At 30.4% G+C, this 19,782-nt stretch overlaps 1 long non-coding RNA gene across 3 annotated transcripts; it reads right to left on the bottom strand.

Moving 5' to 3' along the window:
• Positions 1–3,664: 3,664 nt before the first annotated feature.
• On the bottom strand, positions 3,665–18,780 carry LOC119615342. 3 transcript variants are annotated; one of them, XR_005232401.1, is made up of 5 exons: positions 18,529–18,780; positions 17,771–18,011; positions 12,508–12,510; positions 9,823–9,826; positions 8,328–8,340 (listed from the first exon to the last, which is right to left on the bottom strand). It is a non-coding gene; the product is annotated as an uncharacterized LOC119615342 (long non-coding RNA). The 3 variants fall into 3 exon arrangements; XR_005232400.1 differs by lacking the exons at positions 8,328–8,340; positions 9,823–9,826 and adding an exon at positions 7,130–7,140; XR_005232402.1 differs by lacking the exons at positions 8,328–8,340; positions 9,823–9,826; positions 12,508–12,510 and adding an exon at positions 3,665–3,683.
• Between the last annotated feature and the right edge of the window lie 1,002 nt (positions 18,781–19,782).

The following is a 19,782-nucleotide window of genomic DNA, read 5'->3' as shown; positions in this document are numbered from 1 at the left end:
CTTCAAAACTCTTTAAAATTCCAATAGCGTTTTAAATGAAACACTTTACTTTTGATGGTTTTTTAATGAGATTTAAAATGATTTTTAATTAAATTCATTTAATATATATGTATTTTTTTCACAGTATGAATTTTGTTTCATTTCCTTGCAAAAAGTACGAAAAGAAAAAAACCAAAACCCACAAAGTTGTAAAAACATTCCAAGTATATAAAATATTGTGGTTTTATTTAAAAGCAGTGGGCGCTATTTTTTTTTAAGTGAAAAAAAAATTTACTTTCAATTGTAAAAAAAACTAAAACGCAAAACAAGTGTATTAAGCAATTTTTTTTTAAAACAATTAAAATGAAAACGATTTCAAGTTGCCGGCTATATTTGCAAAACAAAGAAACCACAAAATCGTGACATCTTTTTTTTTCTCCAAAAATAAAGAAGAAAGGTGTTATTTAAATTATGATAATTTTTATTTTTATTATATAAACATTTTTGTTTAACAAATTTACATTTTTTTTAAATTTTAAACAAAATTTCTTTACATTATTTACCTCCAACAACATCTGCTCCAAATTGCGTAAAAATTTGTATTTGCTATTAAAAAAAAACAGAACTCGCAAACACAACAACTGACAGATTTAGTGCACTGACTATATAGCCACCAAAAAAAAAATCTGCTAGATATTAAAAACAAATCTATTTTTCTTAAATAATCTTTAAAATCTTTTTTAAATGAGGTTGTAAAGTTTTTTCTCTTTTGCAAAAATAAATTTAAACTTTTAATTTTTAGCACAGATTTGCCTATAATTTTATTGCTATAAACACAGACAGATCCAACATAACCAGACCGACATATTTATACAATGTAAATAATTTGTTAAACACATATTGAGAAAAAAAAACTAAAATTGCCCTGCCAATTTTATGATTTTTTTTTTTCGTTTCGTTTTTTGTACTAAAAATCTACAAACTGCGGGTGTTTAGCGGGAAAATGTAACAAATTGAAAACGTACGAAAAAAAATTGTGTATTGAATAGATAAACAAAAAGTACAGTCAAAGAAAAATGTTCGTTATTAAAGAAGGGGTGTTGTGAAAACTTTATAAATATTTTAAGCAAAAGTGTTATTTATTTTGTAGGAATTTAGTCCACAATTTTTTTCTTTTAGTTCTCCTTTAACGTTTTGGGTCAGGGATGGAAAATTCAGTAGGTATTATTTAATATAAAATAATTAATGTTTATTTAATAGACCAGAATCTAGTAATTAGTCAATAGACTAATTTATAGAATAGTCAGAAGATTAGTCCATAAATTAGTCCAAAGGCTAGTAACTAGACTACTCAGTACATACACTAGTCAAACTATTAGTCAACAGACTAGATAACAGATTATTCCATAGAATAGTTAATAGACAATTCCATGGACAATTCTACTCTAAACATTGGCCTATTCTATTCTAGACCATAGACCTATTAAAAGACTATTTCATAGACTAGTCAATAGACAAATCAATAGACAAGTCAATAGACTACTCCATAGGCTAGTTCATAGACTAGTTAATAGACTAGTCAATAGAATAGTACATATATTAGTCCACTGACTAGTCCATAGAATAGTCAGTGCACTAGTCAATAGACTAGTCCATAGACTAGTCAATAGACTATTTCATATATTATTCAATAGACTAGTCAATAGACTTGTCAGAGACCAGTCAATAACTGTCCATAGACTTGTCAATAAACTAGACTAGTTCATAGAGTAGTTTATAGGCTAGTCAATAGATTCGTCCATAGAATAGTAAATACAGTAGTCAACAGATTTGTCCATAGAGTAGTTAATAGATTAGTTCATAGACCAGTCAATAAACTAGTTCATAGACTGATCAATAGATTAGTCCATAGAGTAATCAATAGATTAGTCCATAGAATAGTCAATAGAGTAGTCCAAAGTCTAGTCCATAGTCTAGTAAATACACTGATCAGTAGACAAGTCAATAGATTAGTTATCAGACTAGTCAGTAGACTAGTCAATGGATTAGTTCATAGACTAGTCAGTAGATTAGTCAATAGACTAGTTCATGGACTAGTCAATAGATTAGGCCACAGAATAGTCAATATATTAGTCTATAGACTAGTCAATAGATTAGTCCATAGACAAATCCATAGACTAGTAAATCCATAGAGTAAATCTATAGAGTAGTCAATAGACCAGTCCATAGACTAGTTCACAGAATAGTCCATATACTAGTAAATAGACTGATTAGTAGGCAAGTCAATAGACTAGTCAATAGACAAGTTCATAGACTGGACAATAGACTAGTCAACAGACTATTCATAGACTAGTCAATAGACTATTCAAAAGACTAAGCAACAGACTAGTCCATATACTTATCAATAGACTAGTCTATAGATTAGTCCATAGGCTAGTTAATTGATTAGTAGGCAAGTCAATAGACCAGTTCATAGACTGGACAATAGACTAGTTTATAGGCTAGTCCATAGACTAGTCAACAGACTATTCAAAAGACTAATCTATAGACTAGTCAATAGACTAATCAATTGACTATGCAATAAAGTCGTCAGTAGACTAGTCCATTGACTTGTCAACAGACTAGAGAATAGATAAGTCCATATACTAGTCAATAGATTGTCCATAAACTAGTCAATAGATTAATCCACAGACTAGTCAATAGTTTAGTCAATATACTAGTTCATAGACTAGTTCATAAGATAGGCAATAGATTAGTCCATAGACTATTCAATATACTAATTATTATTCCATAGACCGGTCCATTGGCAAATCAATAGACTTATCAATGGACTAATCCACAGATATTCAATAGACTAGAGTAGTTTATAGACGAGTCCATAGATTAGTTCGTATGCTAGTCCATAGACTAGTTCATAGACTAATAGACTATTCGATAGACAATTAAATTAACTAGTCCCATAGACTAGTTTGTTCATAAACAGGTCCATAATTTTGTCAATAAACTTGGATCTAGACGGGTCTACAGACTAGTCAAATAGACAGTAAAGACTTAAAATGAAAGAAGTTTCCGTGATTACTTTATCTTTCCGTCAAACCTTTGGATACTAAGTATGTTAACCACATCACTTTGAGTGATTGAATCCCAAATTGTTCAGTTGACTAACTCAATGACTGCCTGTCTTTATTAAATGACTCATGCACATATTTTTTTATAGGAAATTAATGTTTTTTCAACATTATCTTTTTATGTTGTTTTTTTCTGTATATGATAAGATACCTTTTAGCAAAGTATTTGGTTACATGAAAGTAGTTAGATTAATTAGTTATATAGTTTTTTCCTCTCAAAAGCTTATCAAAAAAAAGTTTAGGACAAACAACTAAAAGCAATGTTTACGTGTATTAAAAATTAGATAACGGTATAACAAATATTTGGATATGAATTTTGTGTGTCTAATAATTCTCAGAGATTTTATGGAATTTTATGTTAACTATAAAATATTAACTAATATTGATTTTCCTTAACCAGCCTTGACCGTAAAAATAGCTTAACTTAAAATATTTTCATAGAATCCTAAGGCCAATTTGTCGATAATCGATTTAAGCATCCTTTGAGTTACTATTATTTCTAATTTTAAGTTCTTTATTACGTCCGTCTATTACTTACGAATATATTTGCTATATGCCCGTAAAACGAATTCTTACCTGAAAATAAATAAAAGATATAAACAATTAAAATCAAGTTAAAATATATTCTGCATTAAATCAATAATGAAAATAACTAGATTAACAAATAAAAATATACGATCTATTCTCGGAAAACAAAAAATTGGACCGACCACACTTTAGTGATAACCAGTTTAAAAATGCTTTAATAATGATCCACGATACAAGGAAACGTTTTCCGATCCTACACAAAAAGACTAATATTGGCCGAAAATCCGGTTAATTTTTTTCTATATGGGACTGAGTAAAGCATTTCCATCAGATCTCGGAAGTGTTTCGACATGAAATATGTATATAGTGTCGATCTTATAGAGACCGTTGGGTTCTAATAAGCTTTCTTTTGAAAACAGTTGGTCCCGTTAAGTAATTTTTTCATTTTCTAAAAAATGCATATATATTTTTTTATATTCACTATTAATGATTCGTATAGAAAAATATTATAAATAAGTATCTTATTCCTCTTTCCAAACGAATTCCTAAATCTAGATGAATAATTGTTCATTCATTTTTATTTTCAAAAGAAAATAACAAGAAGCAAAAATCTCTATTTAATCATCTTAATTAAGCATGACCAAATATAACACGATATATCGTTGTACCAGTAGTCAGTCCACTGGCAACTGCATGTGGTTTCTTCTCTTTAAGGCAAATAAAAATATTAAAAATTAATGATTTTTTTTAAAAAAAAGAACAAAATCAAGAAAGAAGCTACACTTAAACATTTTAATGACACAAAACGGAAATAAAAGAGGAGTCATCATTAATAATTAAGGATGTCTGTTTTTATGTGGATATGACAATAATAAATAAAACAACTTTAAAATAAAAATGTTGCCACATTTGGCTGCATGGTAATGACTCATTTTTAGTAATTTTAAGGTACATATTTTTTCTTTGCTGTTTTCTAAAATGATTATTTGTTTCTTCCTTTTGGTATATAACATTTTGTTAGTGTAGATAAGTTTCTGACATTTTAGCAATTTTAATGGATTTTTGTTCTCTGTTCAGGTCGTTAGTTTTATTTCTAAAGATTGTAGTGAATTTTTATATGATATTCAGTTGTTCGTACATATGTCAGCCTGCTGCCTGTTGTCTATCAATTCTATAAGCGATTTATAAGAATCAAATTAAAATTTTGCGGTTGTATGTTCCATTGAATAAGCGCCAAATTTGTGCTCATTAGAATTTTTGTGTTGAAACTATTTTTTTTTTTTTTTTGTTTTTGCATTTTTTAATATCTATATACATAGTCATTATATATATTTACATATGTATGTACGTGGATCTAATGTAGAAAGTATGTTGATTTCATCAATTCGTTTGTAACATTAGCAATAAAAAGTGCTTTAGATTATAGAGCAAGAGTGAAAAAATCAGTAATATAGGATACTTTCAAATAGACTAGTCCATAGATTTGTCCATAAACTATTCAATAAACTAGTTAATGAAATAGATCATAGACTAATCAATAGACTAGACAATAGACCAATCCTTAGACTAGTCCATAGAATTTTCCACATACTATAGTCAAAAGACCATATAATATACAAAAGACTAGTCAATAGACTAGTGAATATACTTGCCCATAGACTAGTCAATATACTACTCCATAGACTAGTAAATATACTAGTCCAAAGACTAGTCAATATACCAGTCTATAGACTAGTCATTAGTCTTTTCTATAGACTAGTGAATAGCCCAGTCAGTAGACTTATCTATGAACTAGTCCATGGCCTAGTGAATAGCCCAGTCAGTAGAATTATCCATAGACTAGTCAATAGAATAGATTAGTTAATACACGAGGCAGTAGACTAGCCAGTACACTAAAGAGTAGACTAGTCAGTAGACTATTCTACAAACTAGCCCATAAACTCGTGAATAGACTATACCATAGACTAGCTAGTTCATAGACTTGTTCATTATACTGAACAGACTAAACTAGTCCATATACTAGTGAAAAGACTAGTTCAGAGACTTATCTATAGACTAGTCAATAGACTAGTCAATAGAATAGTCTATAGACTAGTTCATAGCCTATTCTATAGACTAGTCCATAGACCAGTTCATAGACTTATCCATAGACTAGTCCACAGGCTTGTAAATAGACCAGTTCATAGACTTGTCCATAGTCTAGTCAATAGTCTATAGATTAGGAAATATATACTTCATAGACTAGTCAAAAGATTAGTCCATAGAGTAGTCAATATACTAGTCCATATAGTAGTCAATAGACTGGTCCATATACTAATCCATAGACTAGTCAGGAGAGTAGTCAGTAGACAAGTGAGGAGAGTAATCAGTAGACTAGTCAGCAGACTAGTCACTAGACTAGTCAATAGACTAGTCAATAGACTAGTCAATAGACTAGTCAGGAGATCAGACTAGTCAGTAGACTAGTCAGTACACTGGTCAGTAGACTTTTCAGTGGACCAGGCTGTAGACTAGTCAGTAGGCTAGTCTGTAGACTAGTCTGTAAGGTAGTATGTAGACTAGTCTGTAGACCGGTCAATAGCATAGTCTGTAGTCTAGTCAATAGACTAGTCTGTAGACTAGTCAATAGACTAGTCTGTAGACTAGTCAATAGACTAGTCTGTAGACTAGTCAATAGACTAGTCTGTAGACTAGTCAATAGACTAGTCTGTAGACTAGTCAATAGACTAGTCTGTAGAATAGTCAATAGACTAGTCTGTAGAATAGTCATTATACTAGTCTGTAGACTAGTCAATAGACTAGCCTGTAGACTAGTCAATAGACTAGCCTGTAGACTAGTCAATAGACTAGCCTGTAGACTAGTCAATAGACTAGCCTGTAGACTAGTTAATAGACTAGTCTATATACTAGTCTGTAGACTAGTCAATATACTAGTCTGTAGACTAGTCAATAGACTAGTCTGTAGAATAGTCATTATACTAGTCTGTAGACTAGTCAATAAACTAGCCTGTAGACTAATCAATAGACTAGTATGTAGACTAGTCAATAGACTAGTATGTAGACTAGTCAATAGACTAGTATGTAGACTAGTCAATATACTAGCCTGTAGACTAGTCAATATACTAGCCTGTAGACTGTCAATAGACTAGGCTGTAGACTAGGATGTAGACTAGTCAATAGACTAGGCTGTAGGTTAGTCAATAGACTAGGCTGTAGGTTAGTCAATAGACTAGGCTGTAGGTTAGTCAATAGACTAGGCTGTTGACTAGTCAATAGGCTAGGCTGTTGACAAGGCAATAGACTAGGCTGTAGACTATTCTGTAGGCTAGTATGTAGGCTAGTCTGTGGACTAGTCTGTAGACTAGTCTGTAGACTAGTCTGTAGTCTATTCTGTAGTCTATTCTGTAGTCTATTCTGAAGTCTAGTCTGTAGTCTAGTCTGTAGGCTAGTCAAAAGACTAGTCTAAGGTCTAGTCTGTAGGATTGTCAATAGACTAATTTGTAGTCTAGTCTGTATCCTAGTCAGTAGACTAGTCCATAGACTGAAGAGCCATCATTAGTCGTTTTCGACCACACATTTGTCTGCAAAAAAATTTTATTTGCGATCATTCAATCATTTCTTATATAAACTATAGAATTATTCTACTTAAACTCTCGAATGTAAACACATTTTTGCGCTCACAATTAAATTGCATGTTAAATATAATTTTCATTTCATAAAAAATTTAAAAAAAAAAATGATTTTTTTTTCAAATCTCTAGTATTTTGTTGGCGTGTTGAAATCATTTATTTTCATGCTTTCATTGCATTTATTGTGTCTGTTGTGTATCTCGTTTATTTGTTTGCAGTTTGTGGTGTGCATTTTATGTTTCAGAACATAAAAAATAAACTTTAAATTCTCGAAAAAAAAAATATACAAAATAAAATTATGTTTTACATTAAAGAAACAATTTTAATAGACCTCATTAAACGCTATAATAATATTATCATTATGTTTTAATTTTTATGCGCGTTTTAAAAAACAAAAATATTTGAAAAAAGTTTTTTTTGTACTTTATAAACATTTTACAAAGTAACTGGGCTAAATCGTGTGTTAAGTTTATGGTTTGCAATTAAGTGTTAACAATTAAATAATGTTAGTATATAATTTAAATGAATAGACCCAGTAGTTTTAAAAAGTATTCAAGGTATCGTTTTTAAGTTCTTATAGCGTCTAATATTAGATTTTCTGCAATCTCCTCCAACTTGTAATGCATAGAAAAAGGAAATTTAACATATCACCAGTACTGGGGTAGTAAACTGTCACTTAAGAGTCTGTTAGATGTCTGGATTACAATCAGTTGAGTCTTACTACTTTCTTACTAACAACTACTTAGACGCAATAAAGTGACAATTAGTCAGATTTCTTGGGAAATTTGAAGTAATTTTATAATCAAATCTGTAATAAGTAATTATTAGAATCCTTCAGAATTGCAGGGTTTATTTAAACAATTTTTTGTACTTGTAGTAACTATTTTTAAATAGTTATTTTAACAAATAGCTGTAGAATTTACTGCATTTATTTACAGTTTTTTTGCAGAAATTTAAATAGGCATAAATCGGTAAAAGAAGTAAATAACTGAATAGAAATTAAATGAGAAAACCATTATCTTATTGCAGCCCCATTTCCCAGCTATTTGTGAAATCCAATTTCATTTTTTAATTAGCTTCTTTGGAAATGGTTGAAAATATTTGAAAACCAAGTACAGTAAGAAATTAATGTCAATAGTATCAGACTATATATCAGGCTATACAAGTTAGTTTTTCAAAAAGTCCTTATATAAAAGTTGGGATAATTTATGGACTAGTCTGTTGCTTAACCTATGGACTCTACTATTGCATGTCTAATGGTTATTGTTTCGACTAGTCTATGGGATAATATGTTGATTAGTCTCTCGAGTAATCTATTTACGAGTCTATTAACTATGAATTAGCCCATTTACAAGTATGTATATGGAACAGTCTATTAACTAGTCTATTGACTATTTTATTGACCACTTTATATTCTATTGACTAGTCTATGGACTATTCTATTGCCTAGTCTATGGACTATTCTATTGCCTAGTCTATGGACTATTCTATTGCCTAGTCTATGGACTATTCTATTGCCTAGTCTATGGACTATTCTATTGACTAGTCTATAGACTGTTCCAATGACTAGTCTATAGACTGTTCTATTGACTAGTCTATAGATTGTTCTATTTACTAGTCTATATACTGTTCTATTGACTAATCTATAGACTGTTCTATTGACTAGTCTATAGACTGTTCTATTGACTAGTCTATAGACTGTTCTATTGACTAGTCTATGGACTGTTATATTGACTAGTCTATAAACTGTTATATTGACTAGTCTATAGACTGTTCTATTGACTAGTCTATAGACTGTTTATTAACTAGTCTATAGACTGTTCTATTGACTAGTCTATAGACTGTTCTATTGACTTGTCTATAGACTGTTCTATTGACTAGTCTATAGACTGTTCTATTGACTAGCCTATAGACTGTTCTATTGGCTAGTCTATAAACTGTTCTATTGACTAGTCTATGTACTATTCTATTGACTAGTTTATGGACTATTCTATTGACTAGTCTATGGACTATGCTATTGACTAGTCTATGGACTATGCTATTGACTAGTCTATGAACTATTCTATTGACTAGTCTATGAACTATTCTATTGACTAGTCTTTGGACTATTCTATAGATTAGTCTATAGACTGTTCCATTGACTAGTCTATGGACTGTTCTATTGACTAGCCTATGAACTAGTCTATGTTTTATTCTATTGACTAGTCTATGGACAGTTATAATCGATGGACGTCTCTATTGATTACACTATGTACTATTCTATTAAATAGTCTATGGACTATTCTATTGTCTACTTTATGGACAGTCTATGGACTATTCTATTGACTAGTCTATCCATGGTCTATTCTCTTGACTAGTCTATGGACTATGCTATTGACTAGTCTATGGAATATTCTATTGACTAGTCTATGGACTATTCTATTGACTAGCCTATGGACAGTTCTATTGATTATTATATAGACTATTCTATTAACTGTTCTATTGACTAGTCCATGGGCTGTTCTCTTGACTAGTATTTGGACCATTCTATTGGCTAGTCTATGAACTATTCTATAGACTAGTCTATGGACTAGTATATGAACTATTCTATTGACTAGCCTATCGATTGGTAGGTCTATGGATTATTCTACTGCCCAGTCTAAGGTCTATTCTATTGATTAGTCCATTATATTAACTTGTCTATGGACTATTCTATGGACTACTCTAATAACTGCTCTAAAGACCAGTACACGAACTAGATTGAAGTACATAATGTGTCGTGGATATCAGATAGCACTAAAAAGTAAAACAGTACTAAATTTTCCATCCCTGGTCTGGAATACATGTTCGAATTTTTGTCCCATTAGGTCCAGTAGTTTTTGACTTTATCAGTTGTATACAAACATTACTTTTTTATTCACCCAGAACGTGTTTAAGAGATTATAAAGAATTCTATACAATTTCGAAAAAATTCTATGTGTTGTCGGGTCCTAAAATGAAATGTCGTTAATGTAACAAGTTAATTATATATGTTGTATATTAAATCAAATCCGATGAAATACACCTATGCCATCGACCGGTTTGTTTTGCACTCCTTTAGCAGTGCCTAAGGTGACCACTAGGGATGCCAAACGGGACTGGCTTTTACAAATCCCGGGATTCGGGATTTTGAAAATTGCAATCCCGGGATCCCGGGATATTTCGGGATCCCGGGATTTTTCGGGATCCCGGGATTTTTCGGTATTTCGGGATTTTACGGGATTTCGGGATTACATGAATTTAATTATTTTATATATGAAAATCTTTAAATCATCATATTTGTAAAGAAAATTGTTTAATTTTGTGGAAATTTAACAGACAGAAGATATATTTAAATTAAAACAATCCAATTAATTCCAATTTTTAAATAAAAACTTTCAGAATTGCATAATTTCTGAAACTTTTTAAATACATACTTACTTCCTAAATAAAAATAAATATCAAGTTCCGAAATTAGACATAAGCACTTTTTAAAACCTCATACTGTTTCATGTGAACTAATAATTATAACAGATACCAATTCAATTATTCGAACATCAATTTAGAACCTATTCTTTGAAAAATATTTGGAATTTTACTCAAAATACATATTAGTTTTGGAACATATTATTATATTCGTAGTATTAATTTAAAATTTTAGGTGCATTCAGAACAAGGTAATTTACCTTTACCGGTATCATTCAGATTTGTAGAAAGTTAGAAATGTAAAATCCTCTAGTATTGAAAAATAAAGTTTGTATTCGACTGTGCCGAAATTAAATACCCACCATCAAAATATTGTAATGTATTGATATTAATATCAGCATCAATGTGATTTTCAGAGGAGGTCCAATTAGGTTTTTTTGTGTCAATTTTGGTCCAAATTTGCAGCCCAAATAGAATGAGTCTTCTAACTCGTGTTTTCAGCTTACAGACACAGAATGTGTATACTTTTTTGGTCGGTCTACGACCAACATTGCATTGCATTAGCACATTAACAAGTAAAAAGTTATAGTTGGGCGAAGCCTACCATATAATACCCTACACCAGTTATAAAAATAAAATGTGATTTATTGTTCATAATAAAGCATCTAAGTTGAATTGTACCTTGCCTCAGATATAATTTAGCTATTTTTTGTTGAATAAAATTGTGTACATTTAAGTCATATTTCGAAGGGGGCTTTGCATAGGGGCTAGCGTCAAATGAGGCCGCATCATCAAAAAATACATCAGGGTCATGAAGGCTAGTATAGAACTTGGTTTTGCAGCATTTTGTCGAGTTACGAGTATATTGAACATAATTATGAACTTAAAAACCCTATTTGGGGGGTTCAGTTGTATGGGGGCTAGGTCAAATATTGGACCGATGTTATCCATTTTCAATAGGATCCGTCTCTAGTACAATAGAAGATCATGCAAAATTTCATTGAATTATCTTCAAAATTGCTGTAGTTTGATTACAAGGTTTACACGGACGGACGGACAGACGGACGGACATAGCTAAATCGACTCAGAAAATGATTCTGAGCCGATTGGTATACTTTAAGGTATAGGACCAATATTATTGTGTGTAACAAACATCAGCACAAACCCAATATACCCTCCCCACTAAAGTGGTGTAAGGTATAAAAACGAAGTGAATAAATAAATTTATATGTGCTATGTGTATGGACTCATACCACTTTAAAAAATAAAAGGTTCAAATATGTATAAAATTAGCTCTGCGGAATTTTGTTTTGCATGAGTCAAAAATAAAATAAGATCGTAATTTTCAAATTAATTAAAATTATGGCTCAAAAAAAGAAAATAAAAACAGTTTTTTGAAACAAATCCTAATCCCGAAAAAATCCCGGGATTTATTTTCCAAATCCCGGGATTCGGGATTTACCAATCCCGAAAAATCCCGGGATTTTCGGGATCGGGATTTCGGGATTGGCATCCCTAGTGACCACCCATGACCTCCGGTCTGATCGACTAGAACACTAACTACTAATCTAAGAGAAGTATTTCGTAAATGTATTAAATTAATTAGTAATATTTCATGTTTCACTTATTGTTACAAAGCCATTATTTAGAAGAGATTTTGGAGAGTTATTAAGGATTTGCACTATCCAGGCTTAAGAATAGTTATTTGACATTTTGCTACCCTCTAGCATACGTTTGACATAACCCCAAATATATTCAAAACACTTGTAATTGTTTGTAATAAAACTATATTTTAAAACACATTTCCGTTGGCAATAAACTAACTGATGAAATAATTCTAGACATTTAATGTCAATTAACGTAATTAAATACCAAAACAGCAAAATACATTTCGCCATAAATTATATTTCTATACGCCAAATGAACAAAAAAAAAAAAAGCCCACCACACAGCGTCATTAAATCATATTTCAAAAACGTATACTCATAGACTTTTCAGTTGGCCCAACAAAATCCTATATATACAATTTTTTTTTTTAATAAAAAAATCCTCAGGTTTCAAAATTTTGTGTATATTCAACAAATACATACATATATACTGACAAAATTAAAACACTCACACGCTGGCAAAATATTTTAGAAATGAAAATAAATTTCAAACGAAAAACTAATTCTATTTTTCTACTCGAAGAAAATAAAGATCATAAAATAAAAAGATATATAGATTTGAAAAGCATAGAATTGCAAATTTTAGACAAAAAAAAAAAAAAAAAAAAAAAAAAAACACATAAAAATTTAAAAGATTTTTAGACTGGGTTAGCAGAACAGTTGAGAAATAGAGAGCCTTTAGCACTCAAAGTATTTGAAAAAAGAGAAAAAAAAATAATTCGAAATTCGAACTTTCAATATTTTTTAGTGCAGAAAATTTAAATTTCGAAATGCCGCCTTTTAAATAAATTGCGAGAAAAAGAGAGAGTTTAACATTTTTTTTACTCTCTTGATTTTTAATTAATATTTTGAAATATTTTCAACGACCTTAAAGTTTATTTTCTTCTTTTGTAATTCTTTTTTTTTTTCATTATTAATAATTTTGAAATAGTTTCTGTCATCGGTAGGAAATTAAGATCATTAAGTGTTGTTCTTTTATTTATTTATGCAAAATTTATGTAGTAGAAAAATATATGAATGAATTGGAATGTGTCGGTCCAACTGTCAGTGTCTGTATGTATATAAAACAGTAGCGCTTTTATATAGTATTTCGTTCTTGTTTTTCTAATAGTATTATTGAGAAATAATTATAAATTTAGCATATCTAAACGCCCTGCTAAGTGGCAAAAAACACTTTCGCAATTTGTCAAACTGAAGAAAAAAATGTGGGCGCAACCATTGGCACTCGGCATGTGTGACAATAAATAATGCATTGTTCGATGTACATACGTAATTTTATTTTATTAATAAATATATTTTGGAGACGGTTGGCAACAAACACTCTCTTTTCTAACGCACATAATTGTTTCAAATAGTCATGGTTCTAAATAAAATACATGACCGTGACTTCTGCTGAAGATTAGTTCATTAATATTTACATTTCTAATAACAGATTGTACAAAATTAGACAAAAAAATTTATTAATAATATTAATTTATTAATAGTTTATAGTCAAGTCTATAGACTAGTCGATAGTCTAGTCGATAGTCTAGTCGATAGTCTAGTCGATAGTCTAGTCGATAGTCTAGTCGATAGTCTAGTCGATAGTCTAGTCGATAGTCTAGTCGATAGTCTAGTCGATAGTCTAGTCGATAGTCTAGTCGATAGTCTAGTCGATAGTCTAGTCGATAGTCTAGTCGATAGTCTAGTCGATAGTCTAGTCGATAGTCTAGTCGATAGTCTAGTCGATAGTCTAGTCGATAGTCTAGTCGATAGTCTAGTCGATAGTCTAGTCGATAGTCTAGTCTATAGTCTAGTCTATAGTCTAGTCGATAGTCTAGTCTATAGTCTAGTCTATAGTCTAGTCTATAGTCTAGTCTATAGTCTAGTCTATAGTCTAGTCTATAGTCTAGTCTATAGTCTAGTCTATAGTCTAGTCTATAGTCTAGTCTATAGTCTAGTCTATAGTCTAGTCTATAGTCTAGTCTATAGTCTAGTCTATAGTCTAGTCTATAGTCTAGTCTATAGTCTAGTCTATAGTCTAGTCTATAGTCTAGTCTATAGTCTAGTCTATAGTCTAGTCTATAGTCTAGTCTATAGTCTAGTCTATCGTAGTCTATAGTCTAGTCTATAGTCTAGTCTATAGTCTAGTCTATAGTCTAGTCTATAGTCTAGTCTATAGTCTAGTCTATAGTCTAGTCTATAGTCTAGTCTATAGTCTAGTCTATAGTCTAGTCTATAGTCTAGTCTATAGTCTAGTCTATAGTCTAGTCTATAGTCTAGTCTATAGTCTAGTCTATAGTCTAGTCTATAGTCTAGTCTAGTCTAGTCTATAGTCTAGTCTATAGTCTAGTCTATAGTCTAGTCTATAGTCTAGTCTATAGTCTAGTCTATAGTCTAGTCTATAGTCTAGTCTATAGTCTAGTCTATAGTCTAGTCTATAGTCTAGTCTATAGTCTAGTCTATAGTCTAGTCTATAGTCTAGTCTATAGTCTAGTCTATAGTCTAGTCTATAGTCTAGTCTATAGTCTAGTCTATAGTCTAGTCTATAGTCTAGTCTATAGTCTAGTCTATAGTCTAGTCTATAGTCTAGTCTATAGTCTAGTCTATAGTCTAGTCTATAGTCTAGTCTATAGTCTAGTCTATAGTCTAGTCTATAGTCTAGTCTATAGTCTAGTCTATAGTCTAGTCTATAGTCTAGTCTATCTAGTCTATAGTCTAGTCTATAGTCTAGTCTAGTCTATAGTCTAGTCTATAGTCTAGTCTAGTCTATAGTCTAGTCTATAGTCTAGTCTAGTCTATAGTCTAGTCTATAGTCTAGTCTAGTCTAGTCTAGTCGAGTCTAGTCTAGTCTATAGTCTAGTCTAGTCTATAGTCTAGTCTATAGTCTAGTCTATAGTCTAGTCTATAGTCTAGTCTATAGTCTAGTCTATAGTCTAGTCTATAGTCTAGTCTATAGTCTAGTCTATAGTCTAGTCTATAGTCTAGTCTATAGTCTAGTCTATAGTCTAGTCTATAGTCTAGTCTATAGTCTAGTCTATAGTCTAGTCTATAGTCTAGTCTATAGTCTAGTCTATAGTCTAGTCTATAGTCTAGTCTATAGTCTAGTCTATAGTCTAGTCTATAGTCTAGTCTATAGTCTAGTCTATAGTCTAGTCTAGTCTATAGTCTAGTCTAGTCTATAGTCTAGTCTATAGTCTAGTCTATAGTCTAGTCTATAGTCTAGTCTATAGTCTAGTCTATAGTCTAGTCTATAGTCTAGTCTATAGTCTAGTCTATAGTCTAGTCTATAGTCTAGTCTATAGTCTAGTCTATAGTCTAGTCTATAGTCTAGTCTATAGTCTAGTCTATAGTCTAGTCTATAGTCTAGTCTAGTCTAGTCTATAGTCTAGTCTATAGTCTAGTCTATAGTCTAGTCTATAGTCTAGTCTATAGTCTAGTCTATAGTCTAGTCTATAGTCTAGTCTATAGTCTAGTCTAGTCTATAGTCTAGTCTATAGTCTAGTCTATAGTCTAGTCTATAGTCTAGTCTATAGTCTATAGTCTAGTCTATAGTCTAGTCTATAGTCTAGTCTATAGTCTAGTCTATAGTCTAGTCTATAGTCTAGTCTATAGTCTAGTCTATAGTCTAGTCTATAGTCTAGTCTATAGTCTAGTCTATAGTCTAGTCTATAGTCTAGTCTATAGTCTAGTCTATAGTCTAGTCTATAGTCTAGTCTATAGTCTAGTCTATAGTCTAGTCTATAGTCTAGTCTATAGTCTAGTCTATAGTCTAGTCTATAGTCTAGTCTATAGTCTAGTCTATAGTCTAGTCTATAGTCTAGTCTATAGTCTAGTCTATAGTCTAGTCTATAGTCTAGTCTATAGTCTAGTCTATAGTCTAGTCTATAGTCTAGTCTATAGTCTAGTCTATAGTCTAGTCTATAGTCTAGTCTATAGTCTAGTCTCTAGTCTATAGTCTTGTCTATAGTCTAGTCTATAGTTTAGTCTATAGTCTAGTCTATAGTGTAGTCTATAGTCTAGGCTATAGTGTAGTCTATAGTCTAGTCTATAGTGTAGTCTATAGTGTAGTCTATAGTCGAGTCTATAGTGTAGTCTATAGTCTAGTCTATAGTCTAGTCTATAGTCTAGTCTATAGTCTAGTCTATAGTCTAGTCTATTGTCTAGTCTATAGTCTAGTCTATAGTGTAGTCCCTAGTCTAGTCTATAGTCTAGTCTATAGTCTAGTCTATAGTCTAGTCTTTAGTCTAGTCTATAGTTTAGTCTATAGTCTAGTCTATAGTCTAGTCTATAGTCTAGTCTATAGTCTAGTCTATAATCTAGTCTATAATCTAGTCTATAGTCTAGTCTATAGTCTAGTCTATAATCTAGTCTATAGTCTAGTCTATAGTCTTGTCTATAGTCTAGTCTATAATCTAGTCTATAGTCTTATCTATAATCTAGTCTATAGTCTTATCTATAATCTAGTCTATAGTCTAGTCTATAATGTAGTCTATAGTCTTATCTATAGTCTAGTCTATAGTCTAGTCTATAGTCTAGTCTATAATCTAGTCTATAGTCTTATCTATAGTCTAGTCTATAGTCTAATCTATAGTCTAGTCTATAGTTTAATCTATAGTCTGGTTTATAATCTAGTCTATATTCTGATCTATAGTCTGGCATATAGTCTAGTCTATATATCTATATCTATAGTGTAGTCGCTAGTCTAGTTCGTAGTCCAGTCTATAGACTAGACTTTAGTCTAGACTTATCTTATCCCGAAAATTATTAGTCTTATTTTAAAATAATAATTTATAGAATTATATCATTTCTGATCTTTTGTTTTCAATTCTTAAAAAAATGTCATTAAGTTTTTAGCGTAGCATATCATAAGTCCGGTTCTAAGGATAAAATATTTTTAAAATCTCCAAGAAATATAAACTGTACATTGTTCTGCTAAGAAGTGTATATATTCCTCAAATAGAGAATCCTCTCTTTTCTCTTTTAAAAACTACAAAACAAAAGAGAACAACTACAAAAAAGCTTAGGAGAAATTCCGTCGGCTTTGCGAACAGGTGAAAGAGACGAATTTACAAATAAGTTCAAGAGCAACTGAAATTACTTAAGGTAAAAAGTGTAAAAGATAATGAGTGACATATAGGAAAGTATATTTGTAGGCGGTTACCGGTCTATGACGTAAAATATAAACAAAAGGAGTTAAATTGGGAAAATTATATGTAATCAAGTTGGTGCAGTACGGTATGTTGATTATCATTGTTTTACTGTACTTTTCTTTTTTTTTTTTTGTAAACAAATACAGGGGACCTAAGTTTATATGGATGTATGTGTATTTATCTTAGAACCAGCACTCATACACAGATGCATGTATGAATTTGAAATGAATAGAAAGAATATTTTTTCTTAGTTGAGCAAAAATATTTTCTAAAAATATACTCACCTTGAAATGTTTTCGATTTAGATTTCGACGAAATTTGTTAATTTTGTTGTTGTTGCTGTTGTTTTATATATTAATTTTTATTATTAAATATATAAAACGCCTGTTTGACGACAACGACGAAAATATTAAAGATGCGAAGATGGCTGTTGTTCGAATAAAAATATTCCGAAATAAATTTTTGGATTTTTATTTTTTTGAATTTTTGGTTCGAATTTAAATTTAACAGATCTCCAACAAGAATCTATGATGAAAAGAAAGCAGCAGATAGAAGAAAGAAGAAAAAAAAAATACAAAAATTAACTCAAAATTTTAAAGATGATAATGATGATTATTTGTTGTAGTTGTTGCAAAAAAAAATCAAGAAAAAAAATTAAGAAAAGTGGGTGGTTGTTAAAAAAAGATTTTGTTTCTTTGTGGTTGTATTTGTTTTTCTCGAAAATAAAAAAAAAATTAAACGTTCATATAAAATTAGCACTGAGATTTATAATAGAATTTTCTTTCTTTTTTTTTTAATAAATTTGTTTGTATTATTGTAGTTGTTGTTTTTTCGGTTTCGTAATGAAAGATAACCTTCAAAATAATTTCATGTACAGAATTTTTCTAAATATTGAGATTGCGAAATGAAATTGAAAGCACTTGTTAATAAAATATTTTGTTTGTTTTTTTTTCAAAATCATATGCAGTGCAAATTTTTTAAATTAGTTTTCTGTTTTTATTTTTTAATTCTTATATTCATTATTTATTTTCAAATTACACACTTCTTATTAAAGCTCTCCTAAATATCGATCGTTAAATTGGCTCAAATTTCGTCCAATCGCTTAACTTTTTAGCAGTTTGTTATTATTTTAATTTTTTTAAAATTAAACGTTTAGAAAATTAAAAGAACTTTGATCGTTGTTGCTAAAAGAAATTCGTTTTGGGAAAAAACTAAGATTTTTTTCTTACTAAAAAAAAGCGACGTTAACCAAGCGACGGTTTTCTCTCAACTAAAGAAAACTTTAGGAAAATTCAGAAAAAGCACAAAAATTATTTTCGAATATCAATGTTTTGCTTTCGAAATTTTTCCTTTTCCTCTATCTCTCAATTAGTTTTGCATTTTGTGTTCTTCACAATTCTTTGAGTTTCACCTCTCTTTTTGATTTTTGAATTTTCTTCATTTTTTTTTCTATCGTACCGAACATTGTACCACAAAACTACACAAACAAATTTTTCTTTTGAGATTTTTCATTTAATGTTTTTTATTTTAAAATTCAATAGATATTCCTTTGTATTCATTCGTCTTCGGTTAGTGTGTACTTATTTATTTACATTAAAAATTTGTTTAGATAATTTTGGCTTTTAGCCATTATTTTTCTAACTATTATAATTTTTCTGAGATTTTCTTTTTTACATTTTCATTTTCGTTATACTGAAAATTAGCTTGTTTGTTTATCATTTGGTTTTTTTTTTTAATTCGATTAAATAGTTTTGTTTTAAAAATATATTTCTGTATACCTTATGTTGTTTATTGCAATCATCTAAGCATTTTCTAGCGTAAACAGAACCAAAGATACGCCACTTGACGGTATTTGTCAATATTTATTTGTTTGTCAACCGGAAATGCGTTTATTCACTAACCCAATAAAAAGACAAACTGAAGACCTAAGACCTAGCCTAAAGCATAGTCTAAATCTATTCTAGAATCTTGCCTATAGTAAAGGCTATAGTCTAATCTGTAGTCCATTTTAGTCTATAGTCCAGACTAGTTTGTAGTCCAGCATAGTCTATAATCTACTCTAAAGTCTAGTCTATAGTCTAGTCTATAGTCTAGTCTATAGTCTAGTCCTATAGTCTAGTCTATAGTCTAGTCTATAGTCTAGTCTATAGTCTAGTCTATAGTCTAGTCTATAGTCTAGTCTATAGTCTAGTCTATAGTCTAGTCTATAGTCTAGTCTATAGTCTAGTCTATAGTCTAGTCTATAGTCTAGTTCTATAGTCTAGTCTATAGTCTAGTCTATAGTCTAGTCTCAGTC

The sequence above is a fragment of the Lucilia sericata genome, unplaced genomic scaffold (genome assembly GCF_015586225.1).
Source record: "Lucilia sericata isolate MDLA Ls3-8-SP2 unplaced genomic scaffold, ASM1558622v1 Contig004998F_arrow, whole genome shotgun sequence".
Classification (NCBI taxonomy): Eukaryota; Metazoa; Arthropoda; class Insecta; order Diptera; family Calliphoridae; genus Lucilia; species Lucilia sericata.
Note: the sequence above shows the minus strand (reverse complement) of the source record. Positions and strands in the feature narration are given on the sequence as shown.